Source organism: Lissotriton vulgaris, unplaced genomic scaffold, assembly GCF_964263255.1.
Source record: "Lissotriton vulgaris unplaced genomic scaffold, aLisVul1.2 SCAFFOLD_2072, whole genome shotgun sequence".
Classification (NCBI taxonomy): domain Eukaryota; kingdom Metazoa; phylum Chordata; class Amphibia; order Caudata; family Salamandridae; genus Lissotriton; species Lissotriton vulgaris.
The window spans coordinates 123,283-145,168 of record NW_028244743.1 but is presented as its reverse complement, the minus strand read 5'-3'; the positions used below and the strand labels follow the sequence as shown (position 1 = coordinate 145,168).

The window sequence follows — 21,886 nt, the reverse complement described above, 5'->3', positions numbered from 1 at the left end:
GAGTCGATGGTCCTGGCCTTCCGTAGTATCCTCTCCTTGAGTTGAAAATCGTGGACGCACACCAGTATGTCGGGGGGAGGACCCCCCCCTCGCCGCGGCAAGCCCACCCGGTGCACTCTGTCCATCCGTATCTCCGTCGTGTCCACCTCATCTAGGACCTGGAGGAACACCTCCTGTACGTATCCCCGGAGGTCTCCCGCCTCACCGTCCCAGGGCACCGCCCGTATACGGATGTTGTTCCTACGGGAGCGGTTTTCAAGGTCTTCCGTATGCAGTTGGAGGTCCAAATTCTGCTCGGTGAGGCGGATAATGTCTTGCTGGAGCATATGAACATCTGTGGCCACGCTCAGGTCCCTGTCCTCCAGGGTCGCCACCCTCTCACCTATGCCGTCCACGTCCCTCCGCACCTCCCGCAGGTCGGAGGCGAGCTGCGACCTGAGTTCCGATATGTCCTCCTTGATGGAGGCAAACAGCTCCGACATGAAGGCCTTCGTCACCGGAGCGTCTTCATCAGATTGCCTTGATGACCCACTAGCTCCAGGGGAGGCCGGTTGTTGGGAGGCCTTGTCTTTCCCCTGGTTTCGTTTGCGTTGCACTGTAGACATGACGCCCTGTGTCGGCTCCACGTGGCCAAGGAAGCAGCGGGGTCTGCCGGCGGGCCGAGCACTCGGTTCCTTCCTTCGCCTCCAGTCGTTTCCAGGCTCCCCGCCCTCAGGCACTCGACTGTGAGCATCTCCCGTATCCCAGACGGGAGTTCCAGGGGGCCAGCGATCTGCCGCCTCGGTCCTCCGAGCCTCCGCCACCAATGAGCGATAGAGTCGCTCCCGTGCCCCGTCGTCGTCCGGTTCCGTGCAGCGACCCGGCCCTAGGCTCGGACAGTTCAAGCAGGCCGCAGGCGCCACCCATGTGGGGAGGCCAGTCGATGGCGTTAGCAAGGGGCCACCGGTTGTGCAAGTGGCGCTACCCGGCCAGGGGTCCTCTCCCAGGCGTGGCGGGGTATGAGCCGGGTCCCGCCGATAGAGCCTCCCTCGTCCAGACTCCGGTCCGCTCAGCCGACCGTCTGCTCCAGTGCCTGCAGGCGGATCTAGGGCCCCGCCCCTCGACCACGCCGGGCCGCGATGGTTGGAAAGCCCGGGGTCGCACAGGCCGTAGGCTGCGAACGTCCTCGCAGGTGCTCTGGGGGTCACACCGCTCCGGGGACCCCGCCAACGTCCGCCGCTCTGCTAGGCGAACGTCTCCGCCACCGTAGGGGCTCGTGGGTGCCCCCAAAAAACGTGCTATTAGTTGCTATGTTGGATCAGCGCCGGAGCGGCACGAAAAGGCGTCCTACTCCGCCGCCATCTTCGCGTTCCATATTTTTAACAGCTTTTAGGAGAGAAATCTTTTTTGTTTTCAAGACTAATTGAAAAAATAAAGCAGGTCCCAGTGCTGTCCCCGTAATATGTATTTTTCAATTAGTCTCTCCTCAACATTTTTAATGTATTTGCTTTGCAGTAAAGAAGGTGCGCTCTATGTTCAGCTGCATTTAGCAAGGAAGCCTGCAGGACTTCTGGGACTTTTCTTTCTCTTTTTTAGCCTCACTGTCATTATTCTTCACCACCCCCAAATCTATACTGCTGCAGTGTTGTGTTGCTTTGTGGGAAGCAGGACAAAGAGAAGGGCAGGGCCTATGCAAATGAAGGCCTCAGGGATGTCTGGGAGTGCCTTTTTAGCAGTATTGTTAAAGTCCACCTTGCAACCGGATTGGTCGGGTAAGCTGAAAAACACCATGCCAGATTGGGCACCAGGTCTCTAGGCGCTTGGAGGACATATTGGGTCTACATCCCTCAGTTTCTGAGGTCCAAGAAATGTTCACCCTCTACCCTAATAGAGAGGTCTTGGCCAATCGTGGCTGAGAAGGGAAGAAGGTTGCAGCGCAAGATGCTTATGGTCCTTCTCTAATAATGGACCAACTTTCTCTCTCTCCTTACCTGTGGTTCTGCCTGGCTACTGGGGGGCTACCAGTTGTAAGCCTGCAGCCCACAGGGAGTTGGTTTGTTCCTCTCACACATGTAAATGGGTAAGCATTCAAGTGCACACACCTGCCTACGTCCACAGACCCTCGCGCACACACACTTTTGTCAACAAGCTTTTTCGCAATTAAGAGTATCAGGGACCCATGTTGAAATACAAAAGCAGCACACCACGTGACGGCCATCACATAGAGTCCAGCAGCAAATGGGAAACGTTTAACTAGCTGTGGTCCTATTACTTGCGCTCTACCGTGGAACAACTGCTGGATGAGTCCTGCTGGAGAATATTGAACCTACAACAAGTCTGAGGTAAATAAAAATTCCACAGGAATATAATCAAACAGGGACCTACAACCCTTCCGAGCCAGATAGGAGTCGAACCTACAATCTTCTGATCCGTAGTCAGACGCGTTATCCATTGCGCCACTGGCCCTATGTAGACTTACGCATCCTTTTGTCCTTAAGTGGGCTAGAAAGTGTGTGTATGTGTGTGTGAAGGCACAAGGAAACCCATCTGACCTCCTGGAAGTCTGTTCTGTGAGGTTTTCCCAAGTTTTACAAAGGACTTTAGGAGAAGGAAGCACCTAAAAGCTAGGCGAAATGGTCCTAGATCCAAGGAAATCTTTTAGATCAGGCTCAGTTTCTTAAATAGTTTGCATTAACATAATCAGTTCCAGGTCTGTGTGGGGCTGAGCTTGGGAACTCCTTAGTAAGTAGGCGTTTACAACAATAAGGGGTTTAATATTACAACACAGGTGAACATTCAGACACATTATCATAAGCTCACCTTGTCCAGGGACCCAAGCATGCTGCCTTTCCACTCTCAGAGCCCTTCACCTAACCTACTGTGCAGCTGTTTCACCTTTAATATCACTGTTCCACAGGCAGCGTGACGTCACAATGCTCCTTGTCTGTAGCCCGAACCAGGAGCCTTTGCAAACCTGGTATAATCTACATACTTACGGTGTGTTTAGTCTTGGAGCACAAATGCAGTGAAGAATAATGGATTGCTACTCTTCATACATTTTTGACCATTGGCTCAGATTTGAATGCGTACTGGCCATCTGAGCATCTCTGCCAGGCCACCCTATGTCTAGAGACTGTAGATTTAGAGAGTTTATAAACATTGTCAGTTCATCAATAAAGTGTGCTCGCTTCGGCAGCACATATACTAAAATTGGAACGATACAGAGAAGATTAGCATGGCCCCTGCGCAAGGATGACACGCAAATTCGTGAAGCGTTCCATATTTTTAACAGCTTTTAGGAGAGAAATCTTTTTTGTTTTCAAGACTAATTGAAAAAATAAAGCAGGTCCCAGTGCTGTCCCCGTAATATGTATTTTTCAATTAGTCTCTCCTCAACATTTTTAATGTATTTGCTTTGCAGTAAAGAAGGTGCGCTCTATGTTCAGCTGCATTTAGCAAGGAAGCCTGCAGGACTTCTGGGACTTTTCTTTCTCTTTTTTAGCCTCACTGTCATTATTCTTCACCACCCCCAAATCTATACTGCTGCAGTGTTGTGTTGCTTTGTGGGAAGCAGGACAAAGAGAAGGGCAGGGCCTATGCAAATGAAGGCCTCAGGGATGTCTGGGAGTGCCTTTTTAGCAGTATTGTTAAAGTCCACCTTGCAACCGGATTGGTCGGGTAAGCTGAAAAACACCATGCCAGATTGGGCACCAGGTCTCTAGGCGCTTGGAGGACATATTGGGTCTACATCCCTCAGTTTCTGAGGTCCAAGAAATGTTCACCCTCTACCCTAATAGAGAGGTCTTGGCCGATCGTGGCTGAGAAGGGAAGAAGGTTGCAGCGCAAGATGCTTATGGTCCTTCTCTAATAATGGACCAACTTTCTCTCTCTCCTTACCTGTGGTTCTGCCTGGCTACTGGGGCTACCAGTTGTAAGCCTGCAGCCCACAGGGAGTTGGTTTGTTCCTCTCACACATGTAAATGGGTAAGCATTCAAGTGCACACACCTGCCTACGTCCACAGACCCTCGCGCACACACACTTTTGTCAACAAGCTTTTTCGCAATTAAGAGTATCAGGGACCCATGCTGAAATACAAAAGCAGCACACCACGTGACGGCCATCACATAGAGTCCAGCAGCAAATGGGAAACGTTTAACTAGCTGTGGTCCTATTACTCGTGCTCTACCGTGGAACAACTGCTGGATGAGTCCTGCTGGAGAATATTGAACCTACAACAAGTCTGAGGTAAATAAAAATTCCACAGGAATATAATCAAACAGGGACCTACAACCCTTCCGAGCCAGATAGGAGTCGAACCTACAATTTTCTGATCCGTAGTCAGACGCGTTATCCATTGCGCCACTGGCCCTATGTAGACTTACGCATCCTTTTGTCCTTAAGTGGGCTAGAAAGTGTGTGTATGTGTGTGTGAAGGCACAAGGAAACCCATCTGACCTCCTGGAAGTCTGTTCTGTGAGGTTTTCCCAAGTTTTACAAAGGACTTTAGGAGAAGGAAGCACCTAAAAGCTAGGCGAAATGGTCCTAGATCCAAGGAAATCTTTTAGATCAGGCTCAGTTTCTTAAATAGTTTGCATTAACATAATCAGTTCCAGGTCTGTGTGGGGCTGAGCTTGGGAACTCCTTAGTAAGTAGGCGTTTACAACAATTAGGGGTTTAATATTACAACACAGGTGAACATTCAGACACATTATCATAAGCTCACCTTGTCCAGGGACCCAAGCATGCTGCCTTTCCACTCTCAGAGCCCTTCACCTAACCTACTGTGCAGCTGTTTCACCTTTAATATCACTGTTCCACAGGCAGCGTGACGTCACAATGCTCCTTGTCTGTAGCCCGAACCAGGAGCCTTTGCAAACCTGGTATAATCTACATACTTACGGTGTGTTTAGTCTTGGACCACAAATGCAGTGAAGAATAATGGATTGCTACTCTTCATACATTTTTGACCATTGGCTCAGATTTGAATGCGTACTGGCCATCTGAGCATCTCTGCCAGGCCACCCTATGTCTAGAGACTGTAGATTTAGAGAGTTTATAAACATTGTCAGTTCATCAATAAAGTGTGCTCGCTTCGGCAGCACATATACTAAAATTGGAACGATACAGAGAAGATTAGCATGGCCCCTGCGCAAGGATGACACGCAAATTCGTGAAGCGTTCCATATTTTTAACAGCTTTTAGGAGAGAAATCTTTTTTGTTTTCAAGACTAATTGAAAAAATAAAGCAGGTCCCAGTGCTGTCCCCGTAATATGTATTTTTCAATTAGTCTCTCCTCAACATTTTTAATGTATTTGCTTTGCAGTAAAGAAGGTGCGCTCTATGTTCAGCTGCATTTAGCAAGGAAGCCTGCAGGACTTCTGGGACTTTTCTTTCTCTTTTTTAGCCTCACTGTCATTATTCTTCACCACCCCCAAATCTATACTGCTGCAGTGTTGTGTTGCTTTGTGGGAAGCAGGACAAAGAGAAGGGCAGGGCCTATGCAAATGAAGGCCTCAGGGATGTCTGGGAGTGCCTTTTTAGCAGTATTGTTAAAGTCCACCTTGCAACCGGATTGGTCGGGTAAGCTGAAAAACACCATGCCAGATTGGGCACCAGGTCTCTAGGCGCTTGGAGGACATATTGGGTCTACATCCCTCAGTTTCTGAGGTCCAAGAAATGTTCACCCTCTACCCTAATAGAGAGGTCTTGGCCGATCGTGGCTGAGAAGGGAAGAAGGTTGCAGCGCAAGATGCTTATGGTCCTTCTCTAATAATGGACCAACTTTCTCTCTCTCCTTACCTGTGGTTCTGCCTGGCTACTGGGGCTACCAGTTGTAAGCCTGCAGCCCACAGGGAGTTGGTTTGTTCCTCTCACACATGTAAATGGGTAAGCATTCAAGTGCACACACCTGCCTACGTCCACTGACCCTCGCGCACACACACTTTTGTCAACAAGCTTTTTCGCAATTAAGAGTATCAGGGACCCATGTTGAAATACAAAAGCAGCACACCACGTGACGGCCATCACATAGAGTCCAGCAGCAAATGGGAAACGTTTAACTAGCTGTGGTCCTATTACTTGCGCTCTACCGTGGAACAACTGCTGGATGAGTCCTGCTGGAGAATATTGAACCTACAACAAGTCTGAGGTAAATAAAAATTCCACAGGAATATAATCAAACAGGGACCTACAACCCTTCCGAGCCAGATAGGAGTCGAACCTACAATCTTCTGATCCGTAGTCAGACGCGTTATCCATTGCGCCACTGGCCCTATGTAGACTTACGCATCCTTTTGTCCTTAAGTGGGCTAGAAAGTGTGTGTATGTGTGTGTGAAGGCACAAGGAAACCCATCTGACCTCCTGGAAGTCTGTTCTGTGAGGTTTTCCCAAGTTTTACAAAGGACTTTAGGAGAAGGAAGCACCTAAAAGCTAGGCGAAATGGTCCTAGATCCAAGGAAATCTTTTAGATCAGGCTCAGTTTCTTAAATAGTTTGCATTAACATAATCAGTTCCAGGTCTGTGTGGGGCTGAGCTTGGGAACTCCTTAGTAAGTAGGCATTTACAACAATAAGGGGTTTAATATTACAACACAGGTGAACATTCAGACACATTATCATAAGCTCACCTTGTCCAGGGACCCAAGCATGCTGCCTTTCCACTCTCAGAGCCCTTCACCTAACCTACTGTGCAGCTGTTTCACCTTTAATATCACTGTTCCACAGGCAGCGTGACGTCCAATGCTCCTTGTCTGTAGCCCGAACCAGGAGCCTTTGCAAACCTGGTATAATCTACATACTTACGGTGTGTTTAGTCTTGGACCACAAATGCAGTGAAGAATAATGGATTGCTAGTCTTCATACATTTTTGACCATTGGCTCAGATTTGAATGCGTACTGGCCATCTGAGCATCTCTGCCAGGCCACCCTATGTCTAGAGACTGTAGATTTAGAGAGTTTATAAACATTGTCAGTTCATCAATAAAGTGTGGTCGCTTCGGCAGCACATATACTAAAATTGGAACGATACAGAGAAGATTAGCATGGCCCCTGCGCAAGGATGACACGCAAATTCGTGAAGCGTTCCATATTTTTAACAGCTTTTAGGAGAGAAATCTTTTTTGTTTTCAAGACTAATTGAAAAAATAAAGCATGTCCCAGTGCTGTCCCCGTAATATGTATTTTTCAATTAGTCTCTCCTCAACATTTTTAATGTATTTGCTTTGCAGTAAAGAAGGTGCGCTCTATGTTCAGCTGCATTTAGCAAGGAAGCCTGCAGGACTTCTGGGACTTTTCTTTCTCTTTTTTAGCCTCACTGTCATTATTCTTCACCACCCCCAAATCTATACTGCTGCAGTGTTGTGTTGCTTTGTGGGAAGCAGGACAAAGAGAAGGGCAGGGCCTATGCAAATGAAGGCCTCAGGGATGTCTGGGAGTGCCTTTTTAGCAGTATTGTTAAAGTCCACCTTGCAACCGGATTGGTCGGGTAAGCTGAAAAACACCATGCCAGATTGGGCACCAGGTCTCTAGGCGCTTGGAGGACATATTGGGTCTACATCCCTCAGTTTCTGAGGTCCAAGAAATGTTCACCCTCTACCCTAATAGAGAGGTCTTGGCCGATCGTGGCTGAGAAGGTAAGAAGGTTGCAGCGCAAGATGCTTATGGTCCTTCTCTAATAATGGACCAACTTTCTCTCTCTCCTTACCTGTGGTTCTGCCTGGCTACTGGGGCTACCAGTTGTAAGCCTGCAGCCCACAGGGAGTTGGTTTGTTCCTCTCACACATGTAAATGGGTAAGCATTCAAGTGCACACACCTGCCTACGTCCACAGACCCTCGCGCACACACACTTTTGTCAACAAGCTTTTTCGCAATTAAGAGTATCAGGGACCCATGTTGAAATACAAAAGCAGCACACCACGTGACGGCCATCACATAGAGTCCAGCAGCAAATGGGAAACGTTTAACTAGCTGTGGTCCTATTACTTGCGCTCTACCGTGGAACAACTGCTGGATGAGTCCTGCTGGAGAATATTGAACCTACAACAAGTCTGAGGTAAATAAAAATTCCACAGGAATATAATCAAACAGGGACCTACAACCCTTCCGAGCCAGATAGGAGTCGAACCTACAATCTTCTGATCCGTAGTCAGACGCGTTATCCATTGCGCCACTGGCCCTATGTAGACTTACGCATCCTTTTGTCCTTAAGTGGGCTAGAAAGTGTGTGTATGTGTGTGTGAAGGCACAAGGAAACCCATCTGACCTCCTGGAAGTCTGTTCTGTGAGGTTTTCCCAAGTTTTACAAAGGACTTTAGGAGAAGGAAGCACCTAAAAGCTAGGCGAAATGGTCCTAGATCCAAGGAAATCTTTTAGATCAGGCTCAGTTTCTTAAATAGTTTGCATTAACATAATCAGTTCCAGGTCTGTGTGGGGCTGAGCTTGGGAACTCCTTAGTAAGTAGGCGTTTACAACAATAAGGGGTTTAATATTACAACACAGGTGAACATTCAGACACATTATCATAAGCTCACCTTGTCCAGGGACCCAAGCATGCTGCCTTTCCACTCTCAGAGCCCTTCACCTAACCTGCTGTGCAGCTGTTTCACCTTTAATATCACTGTTCCACAGGCAGCGTGACGTCACAATGCTCCTTGTCTGTAGCCCGAACCAGGAGCCTTTGCAAACCTGGTATAATCTACATACTTACGGTGTGTTTAGTCTTGGACCACAAATGCAGTGAAGAATAATGGATTGCTACTCTTCATACATTTTTGACCATTGGCTCAGATTTGAATGCGTACTGGCCATCTGAGCATCTCTGCCAGGCCACCCTATGTCTAGAGACTGTAGATTTAGAGAGTTTATAAACATTGTCAGTTCATCAATAAAGTGTGCTCGCTTCGGCAGCACATATACTAAAATTGGAACGATACAGAGAAGATTAGCATGGCCCCTGCGCAAGGATGACACGCAAATTCGTGAAGCGTTCCATATTTTTAACAGCGTACAGGAGAGAAATCTTTTTTGTTTTCAAGACTAATTGAAAAAATAAAGCAGGTCCCAGTGCTGTCCCCGTAATATGTATTTTTCAATTAGTCTCTCCTCAACATTTTTAATGTATTTGCTTTGCAGTAAAGAAGGTGCGCTCTATGTTCAGCTGCATTTAGCAAGGAAGCCTGCAGGACTTCTGGGACTTTTCTTTCTCTTTTTTAGCCTCACTGTCATTATTCTTCACCACCCCCAAATCTATACTGCTGCAGTGTTGTGTTGCTTTGTGGGAAGCAGGACAAAGAGAAGGGCAGGGCCTATGCAAATGAAGGCCTCAGGGATGTCTGGGAGTGCCTTTTTAGCAGTATTGTTAAAGTCCACCTTGCAACCGGATTGGTCGGGTAAGCTGAAAAACACCATGCCAGATTGGGCACCAGGTGTCTAGGCGCTTGGAGGACATATTGGGTCTACATCCCTCAGTTTCTGAGGTCCAAGAAATGTTCACCCTCTACCCTAATAGAGAGGTCTTGGCCGATCGTGGCTGAGAGGGGAAGAAGGTAGCAGTGCAAGATGCTTATGGTCCTTCTCTAATAATGGACCAACTTTCTCTCTCTCCTTACCTGTGGTTCTGCCTGGCTACTGGGGCTACCAGTTGTAAGCCTGCAGCCCACAGGGAGTTGGTTTGTTCCTCTCACACATGTAAATGGGTAAGCATTCAAGTGCACACACCTGCCTACGTCCACAGACCCTCGCGCACACACACTTTTGTCAACAAGCTTTTTCGCAATTAAGAGTATCAGGGACCCATGTTGAAATACAAAAGCAGCACACCACGTGACGGCCATCACATAGAGTCCAGCAGCAAATGGGAAACGTTTAACTAGCTGTGGTCCTATTACTTGCGCTCTACCGTGGAACAACTGCTGGATGAGTCCTGCTGGAGAATATTGAACCTACAACAAGTCTGAGGTAAATAAAAATTCCACAGGAATATAATCAAACAGGGACCTACAACCCTTCCGAGCCAGATAGGAGTCGAACCTACAATCTTCTGATCCGTAGTCAGACGCGTTATCCATTGCGCCACTGGCCCTATGTAGACTTACGCATCCTTTTGTCCTTAAGTGGGCTAGAAAGTGTGTGTATGTGTGTGTGAAGGCACAAGGAAACCCATCTGACCTCCTGGAAGTCTGTTCTGTGAGGTTTTCCCAAGTTTTACAAAGGACTTTAGGAGAAGGAAGCACCTAAAAGCTAGGCGAAATGGTCCTAGATCCAAGGAAATCTTTTAGATCAGGCTCAGTTTCTTAAATAGTTTGCATTAACATAATCAGTTCCAGGTCTGTGTGGGGCTGAGCTTGAGAACTCCTTAGTAAGTAGGCGTTTACAACAATAAGGGGTTTAATATTACAACACAGGTGAACATTCAGACACATTATCATAAGCTCACCTTGTCCAGGGACCCAAGCATGCTGCCTTTCCACTCTCAGAGCCCTTCACCTAACCTACTGTGCAGCTGTTTCACCTTTAATATCACTGTTCCACAGGCAACGTGACGTCACAATGCTCCTTGTCTGTAGCCCGACCCAGGAGCCTTTGCAAACCTGGTATAATCTACATACTTACGGTGTGTTTAGTCTTGGACCACAAATGCAGTGAAGAATAATGGATTGCTACTCTTCATACATTTTTGACCATTGGCTCAGATTTGAATGCGTACTGGCCATCTGAGCATCTCTGCCAGGCCACCCTATGTCTAGAGACTGTAGATTTAGAGAGTTTATAAACATTGTCAGTTCATCAATAAAGTGTGCTCGCTTCGGCAGCACATATACTAAAATTGGAACGATACAGAGAAGATTAGCATGGCCCCTGCGCAAGGATGACACGCAAATTCGTGAAGCGTTCCATATTTTTAACAGCTTTCAGGAGAGAAATCTTTTTTGTTTTCAAGACTAATTGAAAAAATAAAGCAGGTCCCAGTGCTGTCCCCGTAATATGTATTTTTCAATTAGTCTCTCCTCAACATTTTTAATGTATTTGCTTTGCAGTAAAGAAGGTGCGCTCTATGTTCAGCTGCATTTAGCAAGGAAGCCTGCAGGACTTCTGGGACTTTTCTTTCTCTTTTTTAGCCTCACTGTCATTATTCTTCACCACCCCCAAATCTATACTGCTGCAGTGTTGTGTTGCTTTGTGGGAAGCAGGACAAAGAGAAGGGCAGGGCCTATGCAAATGAAGGCCTCAGGGATGTCTGGGAGTGCCTTTTTAGCAGTATTGTTAAAGTCCACCTTGCAACCGGATTGGTCGGGTAAGCTGAAAAACACCATGCCAGATTGAGCACCAGGTCTCTAGGCGCTTGGAGGACATATTGGGTCTACATCCCTCAGTTTCTGAGGTCCAAGAAATGTTCACCCTCTACCCTAATAGAGAGGTCTTGGCCGATCGTGGCTGAGAAGGGAAGAAGGTTGCAGCGCAAGATGCTTATGGTCCTTCTCTAATAATGGACCAACTTTCTCTCTCTCCTTACCTGTGGTTCTGCCTGGCTACTGGGGGGCTACCAGTTGTAAGCCTGCAGCCCACAGGGAGTTGGTTTGTTCCTCTCACACATGTAAATGGGTAAGCATTCAAGTGCACACACCTGCCTACGTCCACAGACCCTCGCGCGCACACACTTTTGTCAACAAGCTTTTTCGCAATTAAGAGTATCAGGGACCCATGTTGAAATACAAAAGCAGCACACCACGTGACGGCCATCACATAGAGTCCAGCAGCAAATGGGAAACGTTTAACTAGCTGTGGTCCTATTACTTGCGCTCTACCGTGGAACAACTGCTGGATGAGTCCTGCTGGAGAATATTGAACCTACAACAAGTCTGAGGTAAATAAAAATTCCACAGGAATATAATCAAACAGGGACCTACAACCCTTCCGAGCCAGATAGGAGTCGAACCTACAATCTTCTGATCCGTAGTCAGACGCTTTATCCATTGCGCCACTGGCCCTATGTAGACTTTCGCATCCTTTTGTCCTTAAGTGGGCTAGAAAGTGTGTGTATGTGTGTGTGAAGGCACAAGGAAACCCATCTGACCTCCTGGAAGTCTGTTCTGTGAGGTTTTCCCAAGTTTTACAAAGGACTTTAGGAGAAGGAAGCACCTAAAAGCTAGGCGAAATGGTCCTAGATCCAAGGAAATCTTTTAGATCAGGCTCAGTTTCTTAAATAGTTTGCATTAACATAATCAGTTCCAGGTCTGTGTGGGGCTGAGCTTGGGAACTCCTTAGTAAGTAGGCGTTTACAACAATAAGGGGTTTAATATTACAACACAGGTGAACATTCAGACACATTATCATAAGCTCACCTTGTCCAGGGACCCAAGCATGCTGCCTTTCCACTCTCAGAGCCCTTCACCTAACCTACTGTGCAGCTGTTTCACCTTTAATATCACTGTTCCACAGGCAGCGTGACGTCACAATGCTCCTTGTCTGTAGCCCGACCCAGGAGCCTTTGCAAACCTGGTATAATCTACATACTTACGGTGTGTTTAGTCTTGGACCACAAATGCAGTGAAGAATAATGGATTGCTACTCTTCATACATTTTTGACCATTGGCTCAGATTTGAATGCGTACTGGCCATCTGAGCATCTCTGCCAGGCCACCCTATGTCTAGAGACTGTAGATTTAGAGAGTTTATAAACATTGTCAGTTCATCAATAAAGTGTGCTCGCTTCGGCAGCACATATACTAAAATTGGAACGATACAGAGAAGATTAGCATGGCCCCTGCGCAAGGATGACACGCAAATTCGTGAAGCGTTCCATATTTTTAACAGCTTTCAGGAGAGAAATCTTTTTTGTTTTCAAGACTAATTGAAAAAATAAAGCAGGTCCCAGTGCTGTCCCCGTAATATGTATTTTTCAATTAGTCTCTCCTCAACATTTTTAATGTATTTGCTTTGCAGTAAAGAAGGTGCGCTCTATGTTCAGCTGCATTTAGCAAGGAAGCCTGCAGGACTTCTGGGACTTTTCTTTCTCTTTTTTAGCCTCACTGTCATTATTCTTCACCACCCCCAAATCTATACTGCTGCAGTGTTGTGTTGCTTTGTGGGAAGCAGGACAAAGAGAAGGGCAGGGCCTATGCAAATGAAGGCCTCAGGGATGTCTGGGAGTGCCTTTTTAGCAGTATTGTTAAAGTCCACCTTGCAACCGGATTGGTCGGGTAAGCTGAAAAACACCATGCCAGATTGGGCACCAGGTCTCTAGGCGCTTGGAGGACATATTGGGTCTACATCCCTCAGTTTCTGAGGTCCAAGAAATGTTCACCCTCTACCCTAATAGAGAGGTCTTGGCCGATCGTGGCTGAGAAGGGAAGAAGGTTGCAGCGCAAGATGCTTATGGTCTTTCTCTAATAATGGACCAACTTTCTCTCTCTCCTTACCTGTGGTTCTGCCTGGCTACTGGGGGGCTACCAGTTGTAAGCCTGCAGCCCACAGGGAGTTGGTTTGTTCCTCTCACACATGTAAATGGGTAAGCATTCAAGTGCACACACCTGCCTACGTCCACAGACCCTCGCGCACACACACTTTTGTCAACAAGCTTTTTCGCAATTAAGAGTATCAGGGACCCATGTTGAAATACAAAAGCAGCACACCACGTGACGGCCATCACATAGAGTCCAGCAGCAAATGGGAAACGTTTAACTAGCTGTGGTCCTATTACTTGCGCTCTACCGTGGAACAACTGCTGGATGAGTCCTGCTGGAGAATATTGAACCTACAACAAGTCTGAGGTAAATAAAAATTCCACAGGAATATAATCAAACAGGGACCTACAACCCTTCCGAGCCAGATAGGAGTCGAACCTACAATCTTCTGATCCGTAGTCAGACGCGTTATCCATTGCGCCACTGGCCCTATGTAGACTTACGCATCCTTTTGTCCTTAAGTGGGCTAGAAAGTGTGTGTATGTGTGTGTGAAGGCACAAGGAAACCCATCTGACCTCCTGGAAGTCTGTTCTGTGAGGTTTTCCCAAGTTTTACAAAGGACTTTAGGAGAAGGAAGCACCTAAAAGCTAGGCGAAATGGTCCTAGATCCAAGGAAATCTTTTAGATCAGGCTCAGTTTCTTAAATAGTTTGCATTAACATAATCAGTTCCAGGTCTGTGTGGGGCTGAGCTTGGGAACTCCTTAGTAAGTAGGCGTTTACAACAATAAGGGGTTTAATATTACAACACAGGTGAACATTCAGACACATTATCATAAGCTCACCTTGTCCAGGGACCCAAGCATGCTGCCTTTCCACTCTCAGAGCCCTTCACCTAACCTACTGTGCAGCTGTTTCACCTTTAATATCACTGTTCCACAGGCAGCGTGACGTCACAATGCTCCTTGTCTGTAGCCCGAACCAGGAGCCTTTGCAAACCTGGTATAATCTACATACTTACGGTGTGTTTAGTCTTGGACCACAAATGCAGTGAAGAATAATGGATTGCTACTCTTCATACATTTTTGACCATTGGCTCAGATTTGAATGCGTACTGGCCATCTGAGCATCTCTGCCAGGCCACCCTATGTCTAGAGACTGTAGATTTAGAGAGTTTATAAACATTGTCAGTTCATCAATAAAGTGTGCTCGCTTCGGCAGCACATATACTAAAATTGGAACGATACAGAGAAGATTAGCATGGCCCCTGCGCAAGGATGACACGCAAATTCGTGAAGCGTTCCATATTTTTAACAGCTTTCAGGAGAGAAATCTTTTTTGTTTTCAAGACTAATTGAAAAAATAAAGCAGGTCCCAGTGCTGTCCCCGTAATATGTATTTTTCAATTAGTCTCTCCTCAACATTTTTAATGTATTTGCTTTGCAGTAAAGAAGGTGCGCTCTATGTTCAGCTGCATTTAGCAAGGAAGCCTGCAGGACTTCTGGGACTTTTCTTTCTCTTTTTTAGCCTCACTGTCATTATTCTTCACCACCCCCAAATCTATACTGCTGCAGTGTTGTGTTGCTTTGTGGGAAGCAGGACAAAGAGAAGGGCAGGGCCTATGCAAATGAAGGCCTCAGGGATGTCTGGGAGTGCCTTTTTAGCAGTATTGTTAAAGTCCACCTTGCAACCGGATTGGTCGGGTAAGCTGAAAAACACCATGCCAGATTGGGCACCAGGTGTCTAGGTGCTTGGAGGACATATTGGGTCTACATCCCTCAGTTTCTGAGGTCCAAGAAATGTTCACCCTCTACCCTAATAGAGAGGTCTTGGCCGATCGTGGCTGATCGTGGCTGAGAGGGGAAGAAGGTAGCAGTGCAAGATGCTTATGGTCCTTCTCTAATAATGGACCAACTTTCTCTCTCTCCTTACCTGTGGTTCTGCCTGGCTACTGGGGCTACCAGTTGTAAGCCTGCAGCCCACAGGGAGTTGGTTTGTTCCTCTCACACATGTAAATGGGTAAGCATTCAAGTGCACACACCTGCCTACGTCCACAGACCCTCGCGCACACACACTTTTGTCAACAAGCTTTTTCGCAATTAAGAGTATCAGGGACCCATGTTGAAATACAAAAGCAGCACACCACGTGACGGCCATCACATAGAGTCCAGCAGCAAATGGGAAACGTTTAACTAGCTGTGGTCCTATTACTTGCGCTCTACCGTGGAACAACTGCTGGATGAGTCCTGCTGGAGAATATTGAACCTACAACAAGTCTGAGGTAAATAAAAATTCCACAGGAATATAATCAAACAGGGACCTACAACCCTTCCGAGCCAGATAGGAGTCGAACCTACAATCTTCTGATCCGTAGTCAGACGCGTTATCCATTGCGCCACTGGCCCTATGTAAACTTACGCATCCTTTTGTCCTTAAGTGGGCTAGAAAGTGTGTGTATGTGTGTGTGAAGGCACAAGGAAACCCATCTGACCTCCTGGAAGTCTGTTCTGTGAGGTTTTCCCAAGTTTTACAAAGGACTTTAGGAGAAGGAAGCACCTAAAAGCTAGGCGAAATGGTCCTAGATCCAAGGAAATCTTTTAGATCAGGCTCAGTTTCTTAAATAGTTTGCATTAACATAATCAGTTCCAGGTCTGTGTGGGGCTGAGCTTGAGAACTCCTTAGTAAGTAGGCGTTTACAACAATAAGGGGTTTAATATTACAACACAGGTGAACATTCAGACACATTATCATAAGCTCACCTTGTCCAGGGACCCAAGCATGCTGCCTTTCCACTCTCAGAGCCCTTCACCTAACCTACTGTGCAGCTTTTTCACTTTTAATATCACTGTTCCACAGGCAACGTGACGTCACAATGCTCCTTGTCTGTAGCCCGACCCAGGAGCCTTTGCAAACCTGGTATCATCTACATACTTACGGTGTGTTTAGTCTTGGACCACAAATGCAGTGAAGAATAATGGATTGCTACTCTTCATACATTTTTGACCATTGGCTCAGATTTGAATGCGTACTGGCCATCTGAGCATCTCTGCCAGGCCACCCTATGTCTAGAGACTGTAGATTTAGAGAGTTTATAAACATTGTCAGTTCATCAATAAAGTGTGCTCGCTTCGGCAGCACATATACAAAAATTGGAACGATACAGAGAAGATTAGCATGGCCCCTGCGCAAGGATGACACGCAAATTCGTGAAGCGTTCCATATTTTTAACAGCTTTCAGGAGAGAAATCTTTTTTGTTTTCAAGACTAATTGAAAAAATAAAGCAGGTCCCAGTGCTGTCCCCGTAATATGTATTTTTCAATTAGTCTCTCCTCAACATTTTTAATGTATTTGCTTTGCAGTAAAGAAGGTGCGCTCTATGTTCAGCTGCATTTAGCAAGGAAGCCTGCAGGACTTCTGGGACTTTTCTTTCTCTTTTTTAGCCTCACTGTCATTATTCTTCACCACCCCCAAATCTATACTGCTGCAGTGTTGTGTTGCTTTGTGGGAAGCAGGACAAAGAGAAGGGCAGGGCCTATGCAAATGAAGGCCTCAGGGATGTCTGGGAGTGCCTTTTTAGCAGTATTGTTAAAGTCCACCTTGCAACCGGATTGGTCGGGTAAGCTGAAAAACACCATGCCAGATTGGGCACCAGGTGTCTAGGCGCTTGGAGGACATATTGGGTCTACATCCCTCAGTTTCCGAGGTCCAAGAAATGTTCACCCTCTACCCTAATAGAGAGGTCTTGGCCGATCGTGGCTGAGAGGGGAAGAAGGTAGCAGTGCAAGATGCTTATGGTCCTTCTCTAATAATGGACCAACTTTCTCTCTCTCCTTACCTGTGGTTCAGCCTGGCTACTGGGGCTACCAGTTGTAAGCCTCCAGCCCACAGGGAGTTGGTTTGTTCCTCTCACACATGTAAATGGGTAAGCATTCAAGTGCACACACCTGCCTACGTCCACAGACCCTCGCGCACACACACTTTTGTCAACAAGCTTTTTCGCAATTAAGAGTATCAGGGACCCATGTTGAAATACAAAAGCAGCACACCACGTGACGGCCATCACATAGAGTCCAGCAGCAAATGGGAAACGTTTAACTAGCTGTGGTCCTATTACTTGCGCTCTACCGTGGAACAACTGCTGGATGAGTCCTGCTGGAGAATATTGAACCTACAACAAGTCTGAGGTAAATAAAAATTCCACAGGAATATAATCAAACAGGGACCTACAACCCTTCCGAGCCAGATAGGAGTCGAACCTACAATCTTCTGATCCGTAGTCAGACGCGTTATCCATTGCGCCACTGGCCCTATGTAGACTTACTCATCCTTTTGTCCTTAAGTGGGCTAGAAAGTGTGTGTATGTGTGTGTGAAGGCACAAGGAAACCCATCTGACCTCCTGGAAGTCTGTTCTGTGAGGTTTTCCCAAGTTTTACAAAGGACTTTAGGAGAAGGAAGCACCTAAAAGCTAGGCGAAATGGTCCTAGATCCAAGGAAATCTTTTAGATCAGGCTCAGTTTCTTAAATAGTTTGCATTAACATAATCAGTTCCAGGTCTGTGTGGGGCTGAGCTTGGGAACTCCTTAGTAAGTAGGCGTTTACAACAATAAGGGGTTTAATATTACAACACAGGTGAACATTCAGACACATTATCATAAGCTCACCTTGTCCAGGGACCCAAGCATGCTGCCTTTCCACTCTCAGAGCCCTTCACCTAACCTACTGTGCAGCTGTTTCACCTTTAATATCACTGTTCCACAGGCAGCGTGACGTCACAATGCTCCTTGTCTGTAGCCCGAACCAGGAGCCTTTGCAAACCTGGTATAATCTACATACTTACGGTGTGTTTAGTCTTGGACCACAAATGCAGTGAAGAATAATGGATTGCTACTCTTCATACATTTTTGACCATTGGCTCAGATTTGAATGCGTACTGGCCATCTGAGCATCTCTGCCAGGCCACCCTATGTCTAGAGACTGTAGATTTAGAGAGTTTATAAACATTGTCAGTTCATCAATAAAGTGTGCTCGCTTCGGCAGCACATATACTAAAATTGGAACGATACAGAGAAGATTAGCATGGCCCCTGCGCAAAGATGACACGCAAATTCGTGAAGCGTTCCATATTTTTAACAGCTTTCAGGAGAGAAATCTTTTTTGTTTTCAAGACTAATTGAAAAAATAAAGCAGGTCCCAGTGCTGTCCCCGTAATATGTATTTTTCAATTAGTCTCTCCTCAACATTTTTAATGTATTTGCTTTGCAGTAAAGAAGGTGCGCTCTATGTTCAGCTGCATTTAGCAAGGAAGCCTGCAGGACTTCTGGGACTTTTCTTTCTCTTTTTTAGCCTCACTGTCATTATTCTTCACCACCCCCAAATCTATACTGCTGCAGTGTTGTGTTGCTTTGTGGGAAGCAGGACAAAGAGAAGGGCAGGGCCTATGCAAATGAAGGCCTCAGGGATGTCTGGGAGTGCCTTTTAGCAGTATTGTTAAAGTCCACCTTGCAACCGGATTGGTCGGGTAAGCTGAAAAACACCATGCCAGATTGGGCACCAGGTGTCTAGGCGCTTGGAGGACATATTGGGTCTACATCCCTCAGTTTCTGAGGTCCAAGAAATGTTCACCCTCTACCCTAATAGAGAGGTCTTGGCCGATCGTGGCTGATCGTGGCTGAGAGGGGAAGAAGGTAGCAGTGCAAGATGTTTATGGTCCTTCTCTAATAATGGACCAACTTTCTCTCTCTCCTTACCTGTGGTTCTGCCTGGCTACTGGGGCTACCAGTTGTAAGCCTGCAGCCCACAGGGAGTTGGTTTGTTCCTCTCACACATGTAAATGGGTAAGCATTCAAGTGCACACACCTGCCTACGTCCACAGACCCTCGCGCACACACACTTTTGTCAACAAGCTTTTTCGCAATTAAGAGTATCAGGGACCCATGTTGAAATACAAAAGCAGCACACCACGTGACGGCCATCACATAGAGTCCAGCAGCAAATGGGAAACGTTTAACTAGCTGTGGTCCTATTACTTGCGCTCTACCGTGGAACAACTGCTGGATGAGTCCTGCTGGAGAATATTGAACCTACAACAAGTCTGAGGTAAATAAAAATTCCACAGGAATATAATCAAACAGGGACCTACAACCCTTCCGAGCCAGATAGGAGTCAAACCTACAATCTTCTGATCCGTAGTCAGACGCGTTATCCATTGCGCCACTGGCCCTATGTAGACTTACGCATCCTTTTGTCCTTAAGTGGGCTAGAAAGTGTGTGTATGTGTGTGTGAAGGCACAAGGAAACCCATCTGACCTCCTGGAAGTCTGTTCTGTGAGGTTTTCCCAAGTTTTACAAAGGACTTTAGGAGAAGGAAGCACCTAAAAGCTAGGCGAAATGGTCCTAGATCCAAGGAAATCTTTTAGATCAGGCTCAGTTTCTTAAATAGTTTGCATTAACATAATCAGTTCCAGGTCTGTGTGGGGCTGAGCTTGAGAACTCCTTAGTAAGTAGGCGTTTACAACAATAAGGGGTTTAATATTACAACACAGGTGAACATTCAGACACATTATCATAAGCTCACCTTGTCCAGGGACCCAAGCATGCTGCCTTTCCACTCTCAGAGCCCTTCACCTAACCTACTGTGCAGCTGTTTCACCTTTAATATCACTGTTCCACAGGCAACGTGACGTCACAATGCTCCTTGTCTGTAGCCCGACCCAGGAGCCTTTGCAAACCTGGTATAATCTACATACTTACGGTGTGTTTAGTCTTGGACCACAAATGCAGTGAAGAATAATGGATTGCTACTCTTCATACATTTTTGACCATTGGCTCAGATTTGAATGCGTACTGGCCATCTGAGCATCTCTGCCAGGCCACCCTATGTCTAGAGACTGTAGATTTAGAGAGTTTATAAACATTGTCAGTTCATTAATAAAGTGTGCTCGCTTCGGCAGCACATATACTAAAATTGGAACGATACAGAGAAGATTAGCATGGCCCCTGCGCAAGGATGACACGCAAATTCGTGAAGCGTTCCATATTTTTAACAGCTTTCAGGAGAGAAATCTTTTTTGTTTTCAAGACTAATTGAAAAAATAAAGCAGGTCCCAGTGCTGTCCCCGTAATATGTATTTTTCAATTAGTCTCTCCTCAACATTTTTAATGTATTTGCTTTGCAGTAAAGAAGGTGCGCTCTATGTTCAGCTGCATTTAGCAAGGAAGCCTGCAGGACTTCTGGGACTTTTCTTTCTCTTTTTTAGCCTCACTGTCATTATTCTTCACCACCCCCAAATCTATACTGCTGCAGTGTTGTGTTGCTTTGTGGGAAGCAGGACAAAGAGAAGGGCAGGGCCTATGCAAATGAAGGCCTCAGGGATGTCTGGGAGTGCCTTTTTAGCAGTATTGTTAAAGTCCACCTTGCAACCGGATTGGTCGGGTAAGCTGAAAAACACCATGCCAGATTGGGCACCAGGTGTCTAGGCGCTTGGAGGACATATTGGGTCTACATCCCTCAGTTTCTGAGGTCCAAGAAATGTTCACCCTCTACCCTAATAGAGAGGTCTTGGCTGATCGTGGCTGAGATGGGAAGAAGGTAGCAGTGCAAGATGCTTATGGTTTTTCTCTAATAATGGACCAACTTTCTCTCTCTCCTTACCTGTGGTTCTGCCTGGCTACTGGGGCTACCAGTTGTAAGCCTGCAGCCCACAGGGAGTTGGTTTGTTCCTCTCACACATGTAAATGGGTAAGCATTCAAGTGCACACACCTGCCTATGTCCACAGACCCTCGCGCACACACACTTTTGTCAACAAGCTTTTTCGCAATTAAGAGTATCAGGGACCCATGTTGAAATACAAAAGCAGCACACCACGTGACGGCCATCACATAGAGTCCAGCAGCAAATGGGAAACGTTTAACTAGCTGTGGTCCTATTACTTGCGCTCTACCGTGGAACAACTGCTGGATGAGTCCTGCTGGAGAATATTGAACCTACAACAAGTCTGAGGTAAATAAAAATTCCACAGGAATATAATCAAACAGGGACCTACAACCCTTCCGAGCCAGATAGGAGTCGAACCTACAATCTTCTGATCCGTAGTCAGACGCGTTATCCATTGCGCCACTGGCCCTATGTAGACTTACGCATCCTTTTGTCCTTAAGTGGGCTAGAAAGTGTGTGTATGTGTGTGTGAAGGCACAAGGAAACCCATCTGACCTCCTGGAAGTCTGTTCTGTGAGGTTTTCCCAAGTTTTACAAAGGACTTTAGGAGAAGGAAGCACCTAAAAGCTAGGCGAAATGGTCCTAGATCCAAGGAAATCTTTTAGATCAGGCTCAGTTTCTTAAATAGTTTGCATTAACATAATCAGTTCCAGGTCTGTGTGGGGCTGAGCTTGGGAACTCCTTAGTAAGTAGGCGTTTACAACAATTAGGGGTTTAATATTACAACACAGGTGAACATTCAGACACATTATCATAAGCTCACCTTGTCCAGGGACCCAAGCATGCTG

At 46.4% G+C, this 21,886-nt stretch overlaps 18 non-coding genes across 18 annotated transcripts; 10 read left to right on the top strand and 8 right to left on the bottom strand.

Annotated features, from left to right (window-relative positions):
• Positions 1-2,372: 2,372 nt before the first annotated feature.
• Positions 2,373-2,445, bottom strand: TRNAR-ACG (transfer RNA arginine (anticodon ACG)). The gene has a single exon. It is a non-coding gene; the product is annotated as a tRNA-Arg (tRNA).
• A 714-nt stretch (positions 2,446-3,159) lies between these two features.
• Positions 3,160-3,266, top strand: LOC147666872 (U6 spliceosomal RNA). Its single transcript, XR_015304730.1, has one exon. It is a non-coding gene; the product is annotated as a U6 spliceosomal RNA (small nuclear RNA).
• Positions 3,267-5,063: 1,797 nt separating this feature from the next.
• LOC147666871 (U6 spliceosomal RNA) lies at positions 5,064-5,170 on the top strand. Its single transcript, XR_015304729.1, has one exon. It is a non-coding gene; the product is annotated as a U6 spliceosomal RNA (small nuclear RNA).
• A 1,010-nt stretch (positions 5,171-6,180) lies between these two features.
• Positions 6,181-6,253, bottom strand: TRNAR-ACG (transfer RNA arginine (anticodon ACG)). Its single transcript has one exon. It is a non-coding gene; the product is annotated as a tRNA-Arg (tRNA).
• A 713-nt stretch (positions 6,254-6,966) lies between these two features.
• On the top strand, positions 6,967-7,073 carry LOC147666869 (U6 spliceosomal RNA). The gene has a single exon (XR_015304657.1). It is a non-coding gene; the product is annotated as a U6 spliceosomal RNA (small nuclear RNA).
• Positions 7,074-8,083: 1,010 nt separating this feature from the next.
• TRNAR-ACG (transfer RNA arginine (anticodon ACG)) lies at positions 8,084-8,156 on the bottom strand. The gene has a single exon. It is a non-coding gene; the product is annotated as a tRNA-Arg (tRNA).
• Positions 8,157-8,870: 714 nt separating this feature from the next.
• On the top strand, positions 8,871-8,977 carry LOC147666867 (U6 spliceosomal RNA). The gene has a single exon (XR_015304728.1). It is a non-coding gene; the product is annotated as a U6 spliceosomal RNA (small nuclear RNA).
• A 1,010-nt stretch (positions 8,978-9,987) lies between these two features.
• TRNAR-ACG (transfer RNA arginine (anticodon ACG)) lies at positions 9,988-10,060 on the bottom strand. Its single transcript has one exon. It is a non-coding gene; the product is annotated as a tRNA-Arg (tRNA).
• A 714-nt stretch (positions 10,061-10,774) lies between these two features.
• Positions 10,775-10,881, top strand: LOC147666865 (U6 spliceosomal RNA). Its single transcript, XR_015304726.1, has one exon. It is a non-coding gene; the product is annotated as a U6 spliceosomal RNA (small nuclear RNA).
• A 1,799-nt stretch (positions 10,882-12,680) lies between these two features.
• Positions 12,681-12,787, top strand: LOC147666864 (U6 spliceosomal RNA). The gene has a single exon (XR_015304725.1). It is a non-coding gene; the product is annotated as a U6 spliceosomal RNA (small nuclear RNA).
• Positions 12,788-13,799: 1,012 nt separating this feature from the next.
• TRNAR-ACG (transfer RNA arginine (anticodon ACG)) lies at positions 13,800-13,872 on the bottom strand. The gene has a single exon. It is a non-coding gene; the product is annotated as a tRNA-Arg (tRNA).
• Positions 13,873-14,586: 714 nt separating this feature from the next.
• Positions 14,587-14,693, top strand: LOC147666862 (U6 spliceosomal RNA). The gene has a single exon (XR_015304724.1). It is a non-coding gene; the product is annotated as a U6 spliceosomal RNA (small nuclear RNA).
• Positions 14,694-15,713: 1,020 nt separating this feature from the next.
• Positions 15,714-15,786, bottom strand: TRNAR-ACG (transfer RNA arginine (anticodon ACG)). The gene has a single exon. It is a non-coding gene; the product is annotated as a tRNA-Arg (tRNA).
• A 714-nt stretch (positions 15,787-16,500) lies between these two features.
• LOC147666860 (U6 spliceosomal RNA) lies at positions 16,501-16,607 on the top strand. The gene has a single exon (XR_015304632.1). It is a non-coding gene; the product is annotated as a U6 spliceosomal RNA (small nuclear RNA).
• Positions 16,608-17,617: 1,010 nt separating this feature from the next.
• Positions 17,618-17,690, bottom strand: TRNAR-ACG (transfer RNA arginine (anticodon ACG)). Its single transcript has one exon. It is a non-coding gene; the product is annotated as a tRNA-Arg (tRNA).
• A 714-nt stretch (positions 17,691-18,404) lies between these two features.
• On the top strand, positions 18,405-18,511 carry LOC147666858 (U6 spliceosomal RNA). The gene has a single exon (XR_015304649.1). It is a non-coding gene; the product is annotated as a U6 spliceosomal RNA (small nuclear RNA).
• A 1,806-nt stretch (positions 18,512-20,317) lies between these two features.
• LOC147666857 (U6 spliceosomal RNA) lies at positions 20,318-20,424 on the top strand. The gene has a single exon (XR_015304723.1). It is a non-coding gene; the product is annotated as a U6 spliceosomal RNA (small nuclear RNA).
• A 1,010-nt stretch (positions 20,425-21,434) lies between these two features.
• Positions 21,435-21,507, bottom strand: TRNAR-ACG (transfer RNA arginine (anticodon ACG)). The gene has a single exon. It is a non-coding gene; the product is annotated as a tRNA-Arg (tRNA).
• Positions 21,508-21,886: the final 379 nt, after the last annotated feature.